Source organism: Caretta caretta, chromosome 5 (genome assembly GCF_965140235.1).
Source record: "Caretta caretta isolate rCarCar2 chromosome 5, rCarCar1.hap1, whole genome shotgun sequence".
Lineage (NCBI taxonomy): Eukaryota > Metazoa > Chordata > Testudines > Cheloniidae > Caretta > Caretta caretta.
Genome location: NC_134210.1, coordinates 75,892,270 through 75,909,831, shown reverse-complemented (window position 1 = coordinate 75,909,831; position 17,562 = coordinate 75,892,270). Strand labels below are relative to the sequence as shown.

The window sequence follows — 17,562 nt, the reverse complement described above, 5'->3', positions numbered from 1 at the left end:
CTGAAGAGCTCTAGACAAGCGTTTGAACTCATCCCAGCCCTGCAGTAACTGAAATTCATTGGCTGGTGGCTTGTTGTCATCCTGTATGAAATGATGTAGTTCCTAATGTACAAGGACAAACAAAACCACAATTAAAAATGGGAGTACTTGTTACTTTTGTTGGCCTTTAAGCAGAAAGGCTAAATACTGAATAGACTTGGAGACTGAAATACCCTTTCATCCCTTGATGAGGTCTCTGCTGAATTTGGTTTGAGGTGTTTTGGTGTGACAGAATTAGGAAGTTTCACTGCTGCAATCCATATGGCATCTGTTGTGTAGATCGGACTATATCAAAACTTCACTTTTCAAGTACCAAATTTGTTTGCAATCTAGGAATGGGTGTAAGGTTAAAAAAATCCTTGATTTGCACCTGTGCTCCTGGACCCCTACTATATACACTATGGGCGCACATAAAATACCATAGGATGAAGTGAACACTAAGGGGAAAATATACCCCCTGATTTCAGATCTTTTCCTTTCATGAGATTCTTGTTTGTTTACTTTGGGAGCTCCACCTATTAACCCAAGGACTTTAAAGCCATTAGCAAGATGAATAGTACCTACTCTTCGGGCAAAGAAATTAATTCTACTTAAGTGGTAATCACTTTTTATTCCAAGCACTGAATACTGGAACGTTGAAATCGCTGATGTGTATCATTCAAGATAATGGATAAAATGGACATCTTTACAGAAATGTGGACTAATTTTTAACATTGTATAATTAAATGTATGTAATAATGAACCAGAATGCCAAAGTTATAGACAATTGTAGATATAACATAGATTTCATGTAACATGCTACACACTTTTCTGTTAATACTTTTCTTTTCTAGAAGTGTCTGATCTTGAGTAAGCAATATATTGATTTACAAGAATCTTATTCTGAAAAAAATACATGTAAATTTCAAATTATTTCCTGCCAAAAACTCAGCTAGCCTAAGGAGACTAACACATAAAGGTGATTGTGGGGAATCCAATAAGAGATGTCAGAACAACTGTTTTACCAAATGAATTAGCCTTTTCAGTATCCCGTTAATAAAAAGTTATTGATGTTAGAGTCAAAGATTGTCTATTACTCTTCTCCCTCCCACCCCCATGCAATAACAGCAACAATCAGGTAATGGTGGTTGACATTAACATCTCAACACTTTGGGTCAATTTTTTAGAAGAATATTTCAGATCCATGAGCAAAGAGGTGCCTGTCACTGTGTCTACCAATATGTGCACAGGTTTCAGAGTAACAGCCATGTTAGGCTGTATTCACAAAAAGAAAAGGAGTGCTTGTGGCACCTTAGAGACTAACCAATTTATTTGAGCATAAGCTTTCGTGAGCTACAGCTCACTTCATCGGATGCATACTGTGGAAAGTGTAGAAGATCTTTTATACACACAAAGCATGAAAAAATACCTCCCCCCACCTACTCTCCTGCTGGCAATAGCTTATCTAAAGTGATCACTCTCCTTACAGTGTGTATGATAATCAAGGTGGGCCATTTCCAGCACAAATCCAGGGTTTAACAAGAACGTCTGGGGGGGGGGTGGTTAGGAAAAAACAAGGGGAAATAGGTTACCTTGCATAATGACTTAGCCACTCTCAGTCTCTATTCAAGCCTATTTCCCCTTGTTTTTTCCTACCACCCCCCCCCCCCCCCCAGACGTTCTTGTTAAACCCTGGATTTGTGCTGGAAATGGCCCACCTTGATTATCATACACATTGTAAGGAGAGTGATCACTTTAGATAAGCTATTGCCAGCACGAGAGTAGGGTGGGGCGGGGGGGAGATATTTTTTCATGCTTTGTGTGTATAAAAGATCTTCTACACTTTCCACAGTATGCATCCGATGAAGTGAGCTGTAGCTCACGAAAGCTTATGCTCAAATAAATTGGTTAGTCTCTAAGGTGCCACAAGTACTCCTTTCCTATATGTGCACAATTAGTGAAACTGCATCTGCAAATCATTTGACTGTGTGTGAAATCATATGAAATCACCCAGACTGGACACACTATTTTGGTAATAGCACTCTCAAATATAGGCACACATTTAAGAGGCAGACATTTAGTTTTCTTTTGCATATTTAGTCCTTTGTGGGGCTATTGCAGTAACAAACAAATCAAGTTTCTCACAAAATTCCCTGTTTGTTCCTAATTCAGGAACTACTGGATTCATTATTTCCAATCCGAAAGTGCAAGTTCTAGAATTCAATATGTTGTCTAAGGTTATTCAAATAAAACACAGTCAGCATCAAGCATGAGGGGAATTTTATGGCTTTTGTGCACATAAAAGGCTTTTGCAGCAATTCTTGTTAATGACATCTGGCAGAACTGGTAAGAGGCTGATTGCTCACTACCGTATTTCAGATCCTTTATCTACTAAGAGGTAAAACTGCCTTGCTAAGAATAAGGGGGAATTAGTTATTCCTTGTCCTTTCTGATCCTTGCAAAGGCTGCTAAACTATGTATTAAAGGATGCTGTTTCCTAACTAAAGAGGAGTTGGAATCATATTCATTACCTTTCAATTTTTTCTAATTTCCCTTATGAAAATGCCTCTGTAAATGTACTGCACTCTATGTTTAACTCTACTGCTGTTTAAATTTTACAATCATAAAACTTTTACAATACCATCTTAAAGGCACTAGTCCCTTCCCTGTTGTGTTTTTTCTTTAATATGGGCATTTTTACTACCACCTTTTCCAGCCAAAGTTTATGTGCTCTGTAAGCCTTCAAACCAAAACATATTTTTTTTATAACATTTTCTCCAGCAAATCAATTGATACTAATTCTTAGCACTTGTCTTCTTTTACAAATACTAACTAATAAAATCAAGATGCATGATGGCATGTTGAATATTATGTTCTCAGATGCAGGGGCACACAGATAGCCACAACCCTCATTGTGATAGAATCTTATCTTTCGTGCCACGGGCTGATGTTGCAGTGACACAGATTACCATGGTATGGCAGAGAAAAAAATTACCTAAACTTCACACTAAAGAATCCTATAAAAAGTTAGGGAATACTTGAATGCTTTCTGCAGAGATGGGGCAGCATTCCCCCCCCCCCGCCCCCTCCATATGTTATGGAGTAGTGAAACAAGAAGAGATAGCAATATGTTAGATAAGTTAACTAAATACTACCAGTTATACCAACGCTTTGAAACTATAAAGATGGATCTTGCAATAAAGAAAATAAAGAAAACTCAAACAGTCCCGCATACATTGAATATTTTGCACTTTCTGGGTATGTCTGCATTGCAGTTAAAAACCCATGGCTGGCCCATGCCAGGTGACTTGGGGTCCCGGGCTTGGGCTAAGGGGCCATTTAATTGCAGTGAAGATGCTCAGGCTGAAGCCTGAACTCTAGGACCTTGTGAGAGGGGAGGGTCCTCGAGCTTGGGCTGCAGCCCAAGCCAGAATGTTACACTGCAATTAAACAGCCCCTAAGCCTGAGTCAGCTGGCACGGGACAGCCATAGGTGTCTAATTGCAGTGTAGACATACCATCTCAGCTCAGTTTTGCCTTGAATTTATAGATACACACAAAACTACATTAAAGAAACATTGTTAAGTCTTCAAATTCAAGCACTCATGAGTTAGCAAATGTTGTGTGTATGCATGATACAATCTTAAATTACATGATCACATACTATTTTTCCCAGCACCACTGCCTCATTCAGTACAACAGGATGGAGCTAGTCAATGGTTTGTTGTCTTGTTGTTCTATATGTTTATTGCTCTAAGCCAATAATAGTATAGTACAGGGAAAAGGTTCTCTATGATGTCAGTCTCTGGGAAGCTGTCCCATGCAGTGATGTTATATTCACCTTACACAGAAGGTGTGCTCTCAAAGTTACACATTTCAGTTGGTATTATTTATATGATGATTTTACAAGTTACACATGTCTTTCGATGTCACTAAAATCCAACTCATCAGTTTGTCCCAGTTTCCTAGCTTGTTCTGTTCCTTCCTTATCTCTGTTTTGGATACTAACATTCCCAGTTCTAGTCCATGCAGGTACTTCTCTGGCTTGTACCAAAACATAGAATTAATGTATCTTGATTTTTGACAAGTTTCCTAGCTGCTTATGCCAAATGCTTACTTCAGCAAATGCAAGGTGTTATGGAATACGGAGCATAAGTGAACAGGATTTTTTGTCAAAGGTCTGTGTAATGGTATAGGCCAGTTTAGGCTATATCCATGTTACAGTATTTGTGCTTAATTGTTGGTGCTTAATGCATGTTAATATATATATGGTGCAGATAATATATATATATATATATATATATATATATATATTTGAGCTGGCATATATTAGTCAACAATAAGGAACACACAATCAGTGACCACCTATGAAAGTGTGGTTTAAGTGACTTGCCCAGCATCACTCAATAACTGTGTGGCAGGGTCAGAGGTGGATGCCAAATCTGCAGGGAAGAATATGATTAACTTAATCATGATACTATCTTTCTCATCCTTCCATCCCCTGCCTCATTCACTACACACCTTCCACCTTCTCCAACAATAAAGCACACATCCGACAGCCAACAATCTCTTTCACTACTGTTCCACGATTCATTCCCGAAACAGGGCCATGCTGTACTCTGAATGAGGGGTCCTGTGGAAAAATTGGTATGTGATCATGTAATTAAAGATTATCTCATGTATATGCACAACTGGACAGAATTAAGCTCCATGGACTGGTGAAGAGCAGAAGTGGAACCATAGTCCTGACATCTTCCTGACCCTTCTGGGATGGTTTGCATCCTAGGGGTTGTTACCTACTCTGTCCATCCGTGATCTCATCCTTAAGCATCCATCATGCAAAAGCAAACCACAGTATTGCCCTCTCTATTCAGGGGTGGTGTGTGTGTGTGTAACTGAAAATTAGGGTCTACGGTATGAAAAATAAGAGGACAGGAGACATACCAAAAGGGAATGCACCTTTGTCCTCCATTCAATCGATAGAATAGCAAAGCATGCAGACTACTACACAGGACACAAGGATACAATGTCCGATATATTGGGTACAATCTCTGATAACTGGTGCCTGAGCTGTCACGTGCTAATGTTAAGCAGACGCTGTCACATACTGTACTGGACAAGTGTGGTGAATAATAGCAATGAATAATACTTCGCACTGTCATCTGAGAATTTCAAAATTTCAAATTGCATTACAAACATTTAGTTATTAAGCCGCACTACACCCCGGGAGGTAGATAAGTAGTATTTTACCTTGTGGCAGATAGTTAGCTTTGGAACAGGACTTGTAAGATAGTGTTACATTTCTATACATCTACTTATAACAGTTTATATATTCTCCATGGCGCAAATCTTGACCTTGACTCTGCAGGTGTGGAGAATCCCTTGGCAATGTAGTTGTCATGCACAAGGGGAGGAGCAACATTTCAGAAGGAATATGCCCTTGAATGGTGCAGAGTCCAGCTCTATGGGGGTGCTGAGGGCACATGAAGGTTGCGACCACTCGGTGGCTTTGGGGAAAGATTCCTTTCTCCCTTTCCCTTGCAGATCTCCCCAGTACCCAGCCAAGATTCTTGGAGTGGGTGCTGGGGTTTTCCCCAGTATTGATAAACTGTATTGGGCCTACTAAATCCCAAAGATGGAAAGTGGGCCAGAACAACTGCCAAGGTTTGGAAGCAGTAGCAGCTCTAATCTTAGCAGGTGTCAGAGATGGGAGGTGGATTCATCCTGGCCTAATGTGAGCCTGCTGACCTTAGATTCCCTGGTGACTGATGAAGCACTCTTACAAATCGTAGGGTTGCCAGGTGTCTGGTTTTCAACAGGAACACCTGGTTGAAAAGAGACCCTCCCCAGCCTGGTGAAAATGAGTGAGTGAGTGAGGGTCGGGGACAGCGAGCGATGGAGGGAGGGGGGTGGAGTGAGTGGGGTGGGGCCTCAGAGAAGGGGCAGAGCCAAGGTGTTTGATTTTGTGTGATTAGAAAGTAGGCAACCCCAACATGTGCTACCTAAGGTAACACAGAGTCACTGGCACTCCCATTTCCAGTCTCTGCTCTCACCATTAGGCATGCTCCATTCCATATTACTCCCTCACAAGCATCTCTTGATAAAAAAAACAAACTGATGAACTCTTGGGCTCCCTGGCCCTGTCTCTTGGCTTCCTCATCTTAGTTGGGTGCTCTGCTCTGTTGTTGGAGCTCCATTGAAACTCTGCTGGGCATCTATGATGCTTTCCTGATTTTCTCTGTGATGCTGCAACAGCTTTATCAGCTACAATATCAGCCGCTGGACACTCCCAGGTACTCTCCTGGAATTGTCTTCTGTGGTCTTGGCCTAGCCAGTTACATTTCCAGCTGCTCCTCAGTAATAACCTGGCATGGGACATAATGTGTCCTGGAAGTGCCAAATGTCTGGAAAAACAGTGTCTGCCATAATGACAGAGTGCTTATTTACTCACAAGAATATGTTCTGTAATTATTCTGTATAACTACTGTCATACAAATAAATGAAAATGGAACATAAGTTATCCATGCACAGTGTTTTTAGTCACTTCTAAAGCCTTTATATAGAATTTTCCATAACCAAACTATTTTAGTCTATTATGACGAAGGAAAATTGTATTCTCAGAGCAGAAAAGGCCATGACTTAGTTGCAGAGATGTGTAGTTGTAGAGATGGTTCTTGTGTCTAACAGCAGATGCCCAGATGATACCCATGTACGAGACGCTCTTTAATCTGATTTGCAAAAGTAACAGAAATGTAAGCTGGACATCAGGAAAAGTTTCCTAAAAGAGACACCTATTACTGTACATTGTTGAGCAGTCTCCTAAGAAAAGGATAGCAGCCCCTTTGCTTGAGACAATTTATTTAGAAGATATACGGTTAGGAACAATCATGCACTGTTGGGGTATGGGTATAATAGATAACATAGGAGGTCTTTCCTATATTTACTTCTTATTATTGCCTTGGAACGCTGGATTCAAACATGGTACTTCTCTTGTTGATAGATAAAAAAGTGCAGGTATCAAATTAACCACTAAACCTATGGTTTGTCTGTTAGCACCTGAATTGTCCTGAGGGCACTCAGAATGTCTTTTAGTTTAATTTAGAAATATACCATTAAACTTTCTCAGACTTGACATCAGCAAAATTTAGGCTCCAATTAGATTTCCACACATGTATGATTAGTACGGAAAAGTAAGTGGTTTATTTAAATAATGTTCTGCACCATTTTCCCTTTCATGCTCTGTAAGGTCTGTGGAAAAGGATATGTCATAAATATAAAGGGAAGGGTAAACCCCTTTGAAATCCCTCCTGGCCAGGGGAAAGCTCCTCTCACCTGTAAAGGGTTAAGAAGCTAAAGGTAACCTCGCTGGCACCTGACCAAAATGACCAATGAGGAGACAAGATACTTTCAAAAGCTGGGAGGAGGGAGACAAACAAAGGGTTTGAGTCTGTCTGTGTGCTGCTCTTGCCAGGGACAGAACAGGAATGGAGTCTTAGAACTTTTAGTAAGTAATCTAGCTAGGTATGTGTTAGATTATGATTTCTTTAAATGGCTGAGAAAGGAATTGTGCTGAATAGAATAACTATTTCTGTCTGTGTATCTTTTTTGTAACTTAAGCTTTTGCCTAGAGGGGTTCTCTATGTTTTTGAATCTAATTACCCTGTAAGATATCTACCATCCTGATTTCACAGGGGGGATTTCTTTATTTCTATTTACTTCTATTTTTTATTAAAAGTCTTCTTGTAAAAACTGAATGCTTTTTCATTGTTCTCAGATCCAAGGGTTTGGGTCTGTGGTCACCTATGCAAATTGGTGAGGCTTTTTATCCAACATTTCCCAGGAAAGGGGGGGTGCAAGTGTTGGGAGGATTGTTCATTGTTCTTAAGATCCAAGGGTCTGGGTCTGTAGTCACCTAGGCAAATTGGTGAGGCTTTTTACCAAACCTTGTCCAGGAAGTGGGGTGCAAGGTTTTGGGAAGTATTTTGGGGGGACAGACGCGTCCAAACAGCTCTTCCCCAGTAACCAGTAATTGTTTGGTGGTGGTAGCGGCCATTCCAAGGATAACGGGTGTAATATTTTGTACCTTGGGGAAGTTTTTGACCTAAGCTGGTAAAGATAAGCTTAGGAGGTTTTTCATGCAGGTCCCCACATCTGTACCCTAGAGTTCAGAGTGGGGGAGGAACTTTGACAGGATATGATGGGAAACCAGCTAGAAGTGGGGAGGAAAATCCTAATTTTAACAATTGTAACTTTCTAGAGCACAGCCACAAGAATAGAAGATGGCCTCAACTTGAAAGTGTACAGCCTTTCTTTTCTTTTCCAGAGTGCTCAGCTCTAATTAGGTGCCACACAGGCTAAAGGCCAAAGGAGAGCCAGATACTCCAATAAATGGCAGCATGGCAAAATGTTTCTGCCCATCTACAGAAATGAGGATCAAGTATCCTTAGAAGTATGAGAAAATTAAAGAGGAGTTAACAAAAAGCTGTCTCCAATCCATAGAAATCTATTTTTAAAGAAAAGCTGGTATGTTTTCATTTTAATTCCAGGAGTGTCATTATGGCTTAGATATGGAGTAGGAAATAGCAAATAATAAACTGGGAAGAAAACCTTATAAAGCAAAAAAAGCTATTTATTATGTGGAGGTGGCTGTATGATTTGTGTACTGTTTGGGTCAGGGCATGTGTGGAACTGAGATGCTCTACATACATATATGAAAAATGTGGGAAGAGTTTAGGGAGAGAACCCTGTGTGAATAACATACCTGGCCCTCCTCCAGAGGCCAATCTAGAAGTCTAGGAGATAAACTTCTGAATATAGCTGGGCAAATTTTTCATAATTGAAACCCAGATCGGGTTAGAGTAAAAATAAGTCAGTTTTCAAGTACCCTGTCCTAAGTTTTAGGTAGTGGAGCAGGGTTTTAGGCTTTTGGGATGTTTGGGGATAACTGGAGCATTTGTACTGCTTGGTAAATTTGTACTCTTCACCATTAGTTTAGTTGCTGTAAAGTATAGTTTAAAACTATAGAAAAGTGCATATGGAGTATGAAGTAGATGAGAAAGGGTAATTAACTTTGAAAGGTACACATTGGAGAACTAAGTTGTGCATTGAGTTATTGCAATAACCTTGTATTGCTAGGGATCTGGATTCAAGTTACCAGTGAGAATTAATTTGGTTATCTTAACCTTGATCCCATTTTTCACATTCCAAAGCCATAATGCATCTGATAATCTCTGTTTAAAAGATGACCAGGAGTGGAAAAGAAAGAGTTTTGCAGGTGAGCTCAATACTGAAGTACATTGGCAGAACAATATCAAGAAGCTATCACAAAGCCCGCTAGCACTGGTTACAATTCCACATAACCCTAAAAATAGGATTTCTAGTGCAGGGCCTCTGTGCAGGGATGAAATTCATCCCTAGATAGAACATACAGTTCTTAGTGAAGTTACAGGGAGTTCCAGATGCTCAAAAGCTGTCAGGATTCAGTTCTATCAAATTGTTCAGGGCAAGTAGCTGTTTAAAATATCTTGCACACTACTGATGTAAATTAGATGTCACGAACAGAGCTGGAGTTGTAATTCATCTGACCTTTTGCTGATAATTTAGAAAGTTGGGAACAAGATGGAAATTAAATGGACTAAATAAATATTGTTTTTTTCACCTTTTATTGTGGATGTATTTTTCTTATGATGAATCGGAATACCTGTGGGTACCATGAGTAATTATAATCATTTTGACTTCAAACTATGTTAACTTTGATTTATGGCTTCTAAAGCACTCTGCAATTTGAGCAACAATGGCATAGTTTTTTAAAATAGCTGTTTATGCAGAGTGTTATTATATTTCAGTATTTGTAACAGATCATCACAAAACTAACTAGCCAGACAATTATTAATTAATTCATTACAAGGAAACATTTATCATACGATTGACTATCTGGGCAATTAAGATTTAAATGAATTGTGATTCTTCATGAAAGTGATGTATTTTGTCTCTTTTGAAGAACATATGGATGGGATTCCACTTTGTGCTAGGTTTGCCAGCTCTGTCAGTCTTCTAAATACCAGTTACTTGCTTTGCAGAGACAATTTATAAAAGTTTGTTTTGCTGATTTCTGTTATATTCTTTTCCAGTGATAATCAATTAGACCTACCTGTGGGCCAATTTGAGAATTTTATGACAAGAGGTGGGCCATTTGCACAGAAGGCTGACAAAAAAAAACAAAAACAAGAAAAACCCCTTCAGCTGCGAATAAATAAAGACCTTGATTGCAACATAAGTTTTAATGTTTCTATCTTTTAATAAAGTTTGTAAATCAACATTATTACCTGTGTTTGTGGCAATCTCTAATGGGAGAGGTGACGTTGACGATCTCTGGCAAGCTTTTTGAAGAGTGGTTTCTAGGAGGCCAGGGCAAGAGGCATGCACTGGTGAAGATGCTCACCTGTCAGACAATCGTGGTGTTGATTTTTTGTAACATTCATGGTAGAAGACCCAGATTCACAGAGGTACATTGATCTGATAGATGGCGTGATCCTGGCTATTCTAAAACCAGTCAGCATATTGAGTCTAGAAATCACAAAATCCCACCCCTCTGAATTTTGCCTGTAAAACATCTGAGCTCTGGAGCCTTACAATTTCTAATTGAAAGGTACCTTCATCAATTAAATCAAGAATATTCTTTGTTTTAGAAGGACAAGGTCCATCAGCAGAGACAACAAATGGATCATGAACAAATAAAAGCAAATTCTTTGGAAGTTTAAAATTCTCACATCACTTTTAAAAATTTTTGATCAGATTGTTTAGGAATTCTTGCATCATTTTCTCTGAGTTTCATCTGAAGGAACAACACACAATGTGGGAAAGTGCAATATCTTTCCCATTAAGTCTGTCTGAAAGATTTCAAGATTCCTTTTCACACACTTTTTCAAACAGATCCCCGACACTGCCCAGCCTTGGAGCTGCAATTGAGGGAATTCAAGTGCCCAGTAATATCGCACAGAAAAGCTACCTGTAACATAAAGGGAACATCATTCATCAATTCCAGGAACTCACAAGCCTTGTTGGTCTTGGATTTGAAAGAAATGCTATTTCTTTTTGAAGCGTACAAAAATCTCTCTAACGTGCACCCCCTACTTAACCAACAAATAGTCCTTGTGCTGCAACAGGTCGCTGTATTCGGTTGAAATGTCTTGTAAAAGAGCTTTAAAAAGATGACCTTGTAAGCTAGAAGATAAACTTATATATTTCACTAATCTTCTCACAGTACCCACTGGTTGTTTTTTTCCCCCAAGTCCTCAGATGACATACCACACAGGACAGTCTGGTGAATGATGCAGTGAAGTGTTTTTAATGAAAAGTGTATCACTGCCAGACATGAAGCAAAGCCCACTCTTTCCCTGTCATGGATTGACCTCCATCTGTAACAAGCAAATTTACTTTCTACAGATCTAAACCAGTTTTTGCAAAAAAGCCTTTTACCTTTTCAAAAATGATCTCTCCTCTGGGGTAGGTTTCTAATGGTATTAAGCACAAACATTTTCCTTGAAAATTTCACAATCACAAAATCTAACAAACAGCAATAGCTGGGCAGTATTATGTAAATCACTTGATTTGTCCACTGCAAGAGACATGTATCTGGCATTTTTTTAAATCGGAAAGCAGTTCTGACAGATAATCCTCATAAATTACCTCCAATCTTCACACTGCTGTGGAATCAGACAGGAGAACTTGCTTCACGTGGTTCACAATGTCATCTTTGTTTTTATTTCCAGCGAAAAGGTTCTCCAGTATTTTCAATGTGCACTTCTTCACAAGCTCGGCATCCAGGAAAGGCTTTTTCTTTTTAGCTAGGACCAACATTATCCGAAGAGAAGCAGCTTTGCTTTTTTCTGTACAGTCACTGGTGTTGTGAGAATGACATTTGAAGTGTGATACGAAGACTTCAGATTTTCAATTTTGTCACGTCTTGCAACGCTGCCAGGAGGAGAGGCCGTGTTGAAGTTACCGTGCTAGGATTCAAAATGGTGCTTCATGTTGACGACCTTACAGATGGATACAGTAGTTTGGCATATTAAACAAAAAAGATTTTGCTTTTAAATGAGGTGGCATAATAAAAAAAAGAAAATCCACTGTCCTGTCTGTGTTAAAAACTTGGTTTTTGCTGTCAACTTTGGGATGTTTACTCCCACTCACATTCACTGATGAAAAATGCGTGGCATCCTAGCTCAATCATAGCTAATGCTATAGTGAAAACTTAAGATCTAGTAAGCAGTGCTTAATTTGTGCTGGGGCTTGCCAGGGCTCAGCCCTGGCACCTCTAGGCTTGGCAGTTCATAGCCCTGACACCTCTGGGCTCCTGGCCAGCAGCTGCTACTGTCCAGCCACCCAGCTCTGAAGGCAGGCGCTGCCACCAGCAGCAGTGCAGGAGTAAGGGTGGTAATGCCACACCATGCCAGCCCTACTTCTGCACTGCTGCTGGCAGTGACGCTGCCTTCAGAGCTGTGTACTCGGCCCGCAGCTGCCACGCTCCAGCCACCCAGCCACTCCTGAGCCCTAGCATCTCTTACATTAAAATCAAGCACCACCAGTAAGTTACTTACTAAGGAAGTCATAGGCAAATGATAGCACATCGCTGTTTATATATTTAATTATAAACGTCTTTTAAGGTGAGCCGGTGGGCCACGCAGGAAGCCTTGGTGGGCCACATTAGGCCAGCGGGCTGCCTGTTGTATATCACGGTTGTATGCTATGCTGCCAATGCTCCTCGTCAAAGGCCAGACTAGGTCTTGGTGTCACACCTGTGCTCAGCCTTTATATAGTGGCAGGTGGTGAAAAGGTTGGAATTCTCCCACCAACGCTGGCTGAAATCCCCCCACAGCCTGTCTGTGAGTGGTACTGCCACCTCAGAACTAAAGCAGTGTCTATGGCTTGTTACTCAGACTCTAGATCCAGGAGAGGCTCAATGGATCCCTACAGCCACAGCCATAGCCATCCTCCCCAGGGTTTCCATAGACATGCTCAGAAGACTGCTGCATAGTTGCACATGTGACATGCTGCCCTCTGTGTAGTACCGCTGCATCCTGCCTCTCCTCATACAGAAGAACTTCAGTACTTTTGCTGCTGTGACATTGTGTCAGCCTCACACTGGCCCTGATAGGGTTAAAACCCAGCCTGGAGAGCTGCAAGGAAACAGCCAATTAGGGAGGTGGCTGCAGCCAATTAGGGTGGTGGTTGGACCAGCCAATCAGGGCCCAGCCAGCCCATATAAAAGGGAGCTGCAGGCCACAGCACATCAGTCTGTGGCAGGAAGCCTAAAGGAGGAGACTGGCTTTCTAGGGGGCTGCAGAAACCAGCACTGCGAACAGGGCTGTTAGGACTTGCAGGCCTGAGGCCCTGGGAAGAGGGTGAAGGAGCCAGAGGCAGGAGCTGAAGGTGCTGGGGCTGTGGGGAAGTGGCCCAGGTGTTGTACCAATAAAATAAAAACCAGCAGGATCTTATTAAAGGGAAAAAGGCAAAATACCACATTTATTGTGAATACAGAAAGAATCATAGAAAGCAGTTAGTTCTAGTTATAACATTCCATTCAATCTCATATTTATTCACACATTCATTCATACACACACACACACACACACACACAGGTTCTGCAAGGTTGTTATCATAGTTACCAGCCTTAGAGTTGCTCATGCCAAGCCACTGGCCAGGTGGCCTGGACATGAGGAGGGAGCAGGGCCTTGTCAGATGCTCATCTGATGCTCCTGGAAGTTGGTTTGCAGAATCAGACCCCCCAAAGTTCTCACTTTTTAGAGTCTATTTTTATAGGAATTTCTTCCTATGCCAGTCTATGGGAATTGCTTCATCATGCTGTTGCTGAATCAATCAGCAGATAGCACATTCCTGACGGCTCCAAGATGTTATCTTGTTCTTTGGTTCTCCCATTCTTGAGGCTGTTGGGTGGATTCCAGTCTGCCCTCCGGGGGGTCCTCTGGTTATTTCCACTTGACGCCTTCTTCAGCCGATGGACACTGGATTCTTAGGCTGGCACCTCCCTGATCATTCAGTTATTATCCACACCAAGCATCCATCCACATACATCCTCTATCTCTATTTTAATCACAATTGTTAATACAACAAAAGGGTGGGGAGTCTCTGGGTGTTGTTTCTGTTGTTAGAGTATTGCTTTGAGTCTCTCTCTCTGTGAATTGCTTTGAGAACAGACTCTGTCTTAGAATGTACTAACACAATTAGCAGCTTGCAAGTTTCACACATAGAGGGAGAGAAACAGTACCAAAAACCAAGAGACTTCTTAATTAGTAATACCCTGGAATTTAAACTATGGGGAATCAAACTCATTTGTGATTTTAATACAGAACTTCTTTAATATGATCCAACACAGGAAATTGAGACAGACTGGTGGTGAGAGAAAGGATGGGCAGCAGCAAGCTGTTTACAGGGTCCCTGGGCTGAGACCCAGAGTAGTGGGCAGGTCTGCCCCCCCCCCCACTTGCCGCTGAAGAAGCAGCCAGGCTATGGACTGCCAAGCTGCTGTGAGGAGTGGCTAGACTGTTGTGGAGGAGTCCCCTGGAAGGGGGGAACCCGGATAGTGACATGGCTGAAGGTCTTGGCCATGAAGCAAAGGCAGTGCAACTGGAACTGCGATGGATCTGCAGGCAGAGACAAGGATGGGAGAGCCACTGCCACCAGAAGGCAGCTCTGCTGACCAGAGCTAATTCCTGAAACCAACAGCAGAAGGTGCCAGTGTGGTGAGTGACCCTGTGACAGCTGCCTTCAGGGCCTTTCAAAGCTTTTACTTGAGCTGGCAGATTTAGCCCAAATGGAAGAAGTGTGGCCTACTGCAAAGTTTTCCAAACTTTGGGTAGAGTGCCTTAGATGCTCAGAGGGAGCTTGCTGGTGGCATATTATGATTAGAAAATAGTCTCCTGTGCATGAGATAGTAAGCAGTCTAGATATGAACAGTATCAATTAACTGCTAAATGATCTTTATTGAATGAGCCTCAGAGTATTGAACTTCTCCTTCCAGTCCTGGGGGAATCCAGGAAAATAATATAAGTTAAATAGTTGGGGGGGCAAATCAGGCTCCCTCCTCTAGGGGGCTCTCTAGTAGAAGAACCTGTGCAATGATGGTGCACGGGGTCTGAAGGAGGTTATGAGGCTAGTGCACCCTCCTGGTTGGAGTAGATCCAGACCCTGAAGGAGCTTCCTAAATGGTCACACGTAGGGGATTTTCAGGCAGAGTAGGGGTTGACTGAAAGATAAATCCTCCAATTCTTTCCCTGCAAGGGTTGTGGAGGCTCTTACAGCCATTAGTTTGAAGTAGCCTTTGCAGGCTGGCTTTGTTCCCATGCTGTTATTACTGAGAAGGATTTCTTTCCTCACAGAGAGCCTAGGTAACTGAGGCTAGGTGCCTAAATACCTTTCAAAATCTAGCCCCTACTCTAATTCCTTGGCCTGGGCACCAAGGAGAAGATTTTGTCTTTAATTTGGAAATGGGGTGGTCTAGATAGGCATCAAAACATCATTGTGAATCTGTGACGAACTCCTATTGATTTCAATGAGTTAGGTGCTTGAATACCTTTGAATCCTATATGGGGGGGTTTAAACAGCACCTGTATTGGCTAACTCTTCTCAGGCCATATTTCTTTATTTATTAAAGGAAGCATGCAACTCATTAATTAGTGTAAAGTAAGACTGATTAATGTGACATTCCAGGGAGAGAACTTTGGATAACACTAAAATTAGTGATATTTAGTAACTTTATGCTCCTTATTAGACACTGACAAGGGTAGCAGAGACACATTTACCTCAACAAAACACTGCTATTTTGAAAATTGAAAGGTGGATAGGGAATTGGTTAAAGGGGAGACTACAACGGGTCCTACTGAAAGGTGAACTGTCAAGTTGGAGGGAGGTTACCAGTGGAGTTCCTCAAGGATCAGTTTTGGGACCAATCTTATTTAATCTTTTTATTACTGACCTGGGCACAAAAAGTGGGAGTGTGCTAATAAAGTTTGCAGACGATACAAAGCTGGGAGGTATTGCTAATTTAGAGAAGGACAGGGATACCCTACAGGAGGATCTGGATGACCTTGTAAACTGGAGTAATAGGAATAGGATGAAATTTAATAGTGAGAAGTGTAAGGTCATGCATTTAGGGATTAATAACAAGAATTTTAGTTATAAGCTAGGGACGTATCAACTAGAAGTAACGGAGGAGGAAAAGGACCTTGGAGTATTGGTTGATCATAGGATGACTATGAGCTGCCAATGTGATATGGCTGTGAAAAAAGCTAATGTGATCTTGGGATGCATCAGGAGAGGTATTTCCAGTAGGGATAAGGAGGTTTTAGTACCGTTATATAAGGCACTGGTGAGACCTCACCTGGAATACTGTGTGCAGTTCTGGTCTCCCATGTTTAAGAAGGATGAATTCAAACTGGAACAGGTACAGAGAAGGGCTACTGGGATGATCCGAGGAATGGAAAACTTGTCTTATGAAAGGAGACTCAGGGAGCTTGGCTTGTTTAGCCTAACTAAAAGAAGGTTGAGGGGAGATATGATTGCTCTCTATAAATATATCAGAGGGATAAATACCAGAGAGGGAGAGGAATTATTTAAACTCAGTACCAATGTGGACACAAGAACAAATGGATATAAACTGGCCACTAGGAAATTTAGATTAGAAATTAGACGAAGGTTTCTAACCATCAGAGGAGTGAAGTTTTGGAATAGCCTTCCGAGGGAAGTAGTGGGGACAAAAGATCTATCTTGCTTTAAGATTAAACTCGATAAGTTTATGGAGGAGATGGTATGATGGGATAACATGGTTTTGGTAATTAAATATTCATGGTAAATAGGCCCAATGGCCTGTGATGGGTTTTTAGATGGGGTAAGATCCAAGTTACCCGGGAAAGAATTTTCTGTAGTATCTGGCTGATGAATCTTGCCCATATGCTCAGGGTTTAGCTGATCGCCATATTTGGGGTCGGGAAGGAATTTTCCTCCAGGGCAGATTGGAAGGCCCTGGAGGTTTTTCGCCTTCCTCTGTAGCATGGGGCACGGGTCACTTGCTGGAGGATTCTCTGCTCCTTGAGGTCTTCAAACTACAATTTGAGGACTTCAATAGCACAGATATAGGTGTGAGGTCTTTTTTAGGAGTGGTGGGTGAAATTCTGTGGCCTGCATTGTGCAGGAGGTCAGACTAGATGATCATAATGGTCCCTTCTGGCCTAAATATCTATGAATCTATGAATCTATTAAGCTGATCTTGCAATTGTCTCTGATTAGGTGATCCACTGCATCTACATATGCCCACAGTGAAATCAGTGGGGCTATGTGTAGGATCGGGGCCTTGATTAGTTTGCCGGTAGGAAGCTACTGGGCAGCATCTGGGAGCAAGGTTTAACCTCTGGCTATGTTTGCTATTTTTCTTGCATATTTTTTTTGAGACTTTGGCAATCTCAAAGACATTCTGCACTTTTATGATAAGTGTCTCAAATTGGACTTTTAATCACCTGGCACATTCTCA

At 41.4% G+C, this 17,562-nt stretch overlaps 1 long non-coding RNA gene across 2 annotated transcripts in view; it reads right to left on the bottom strand.

The window, feature by feature from the left end:
• The window catches only part of LOC125636744 (uncharacterized), a 53,315-nt gene extending 41,169 nt beyond the window's left edge, over window positions 1–12,146 (bottom strand). For both annotated transcript variants that reach the window (XR_007356710.2, XR_007356711.2), the window contains exons 1-2: window positions 11,706–12,146; window positions 10,343–10,458 (exon numbers count right to left, since the gene is read on the bottom strand). This is a non-coding gene — a long non-coding RNA (uncharacterized LOC125636744). The remainder of the gene's footprint in view (window positions 1–10,342; window positions 10,459–11,705) is intronic.
• Between the last annotated feature and the right edge of the window lie 5,416 nt (window positions 12,147–17,562).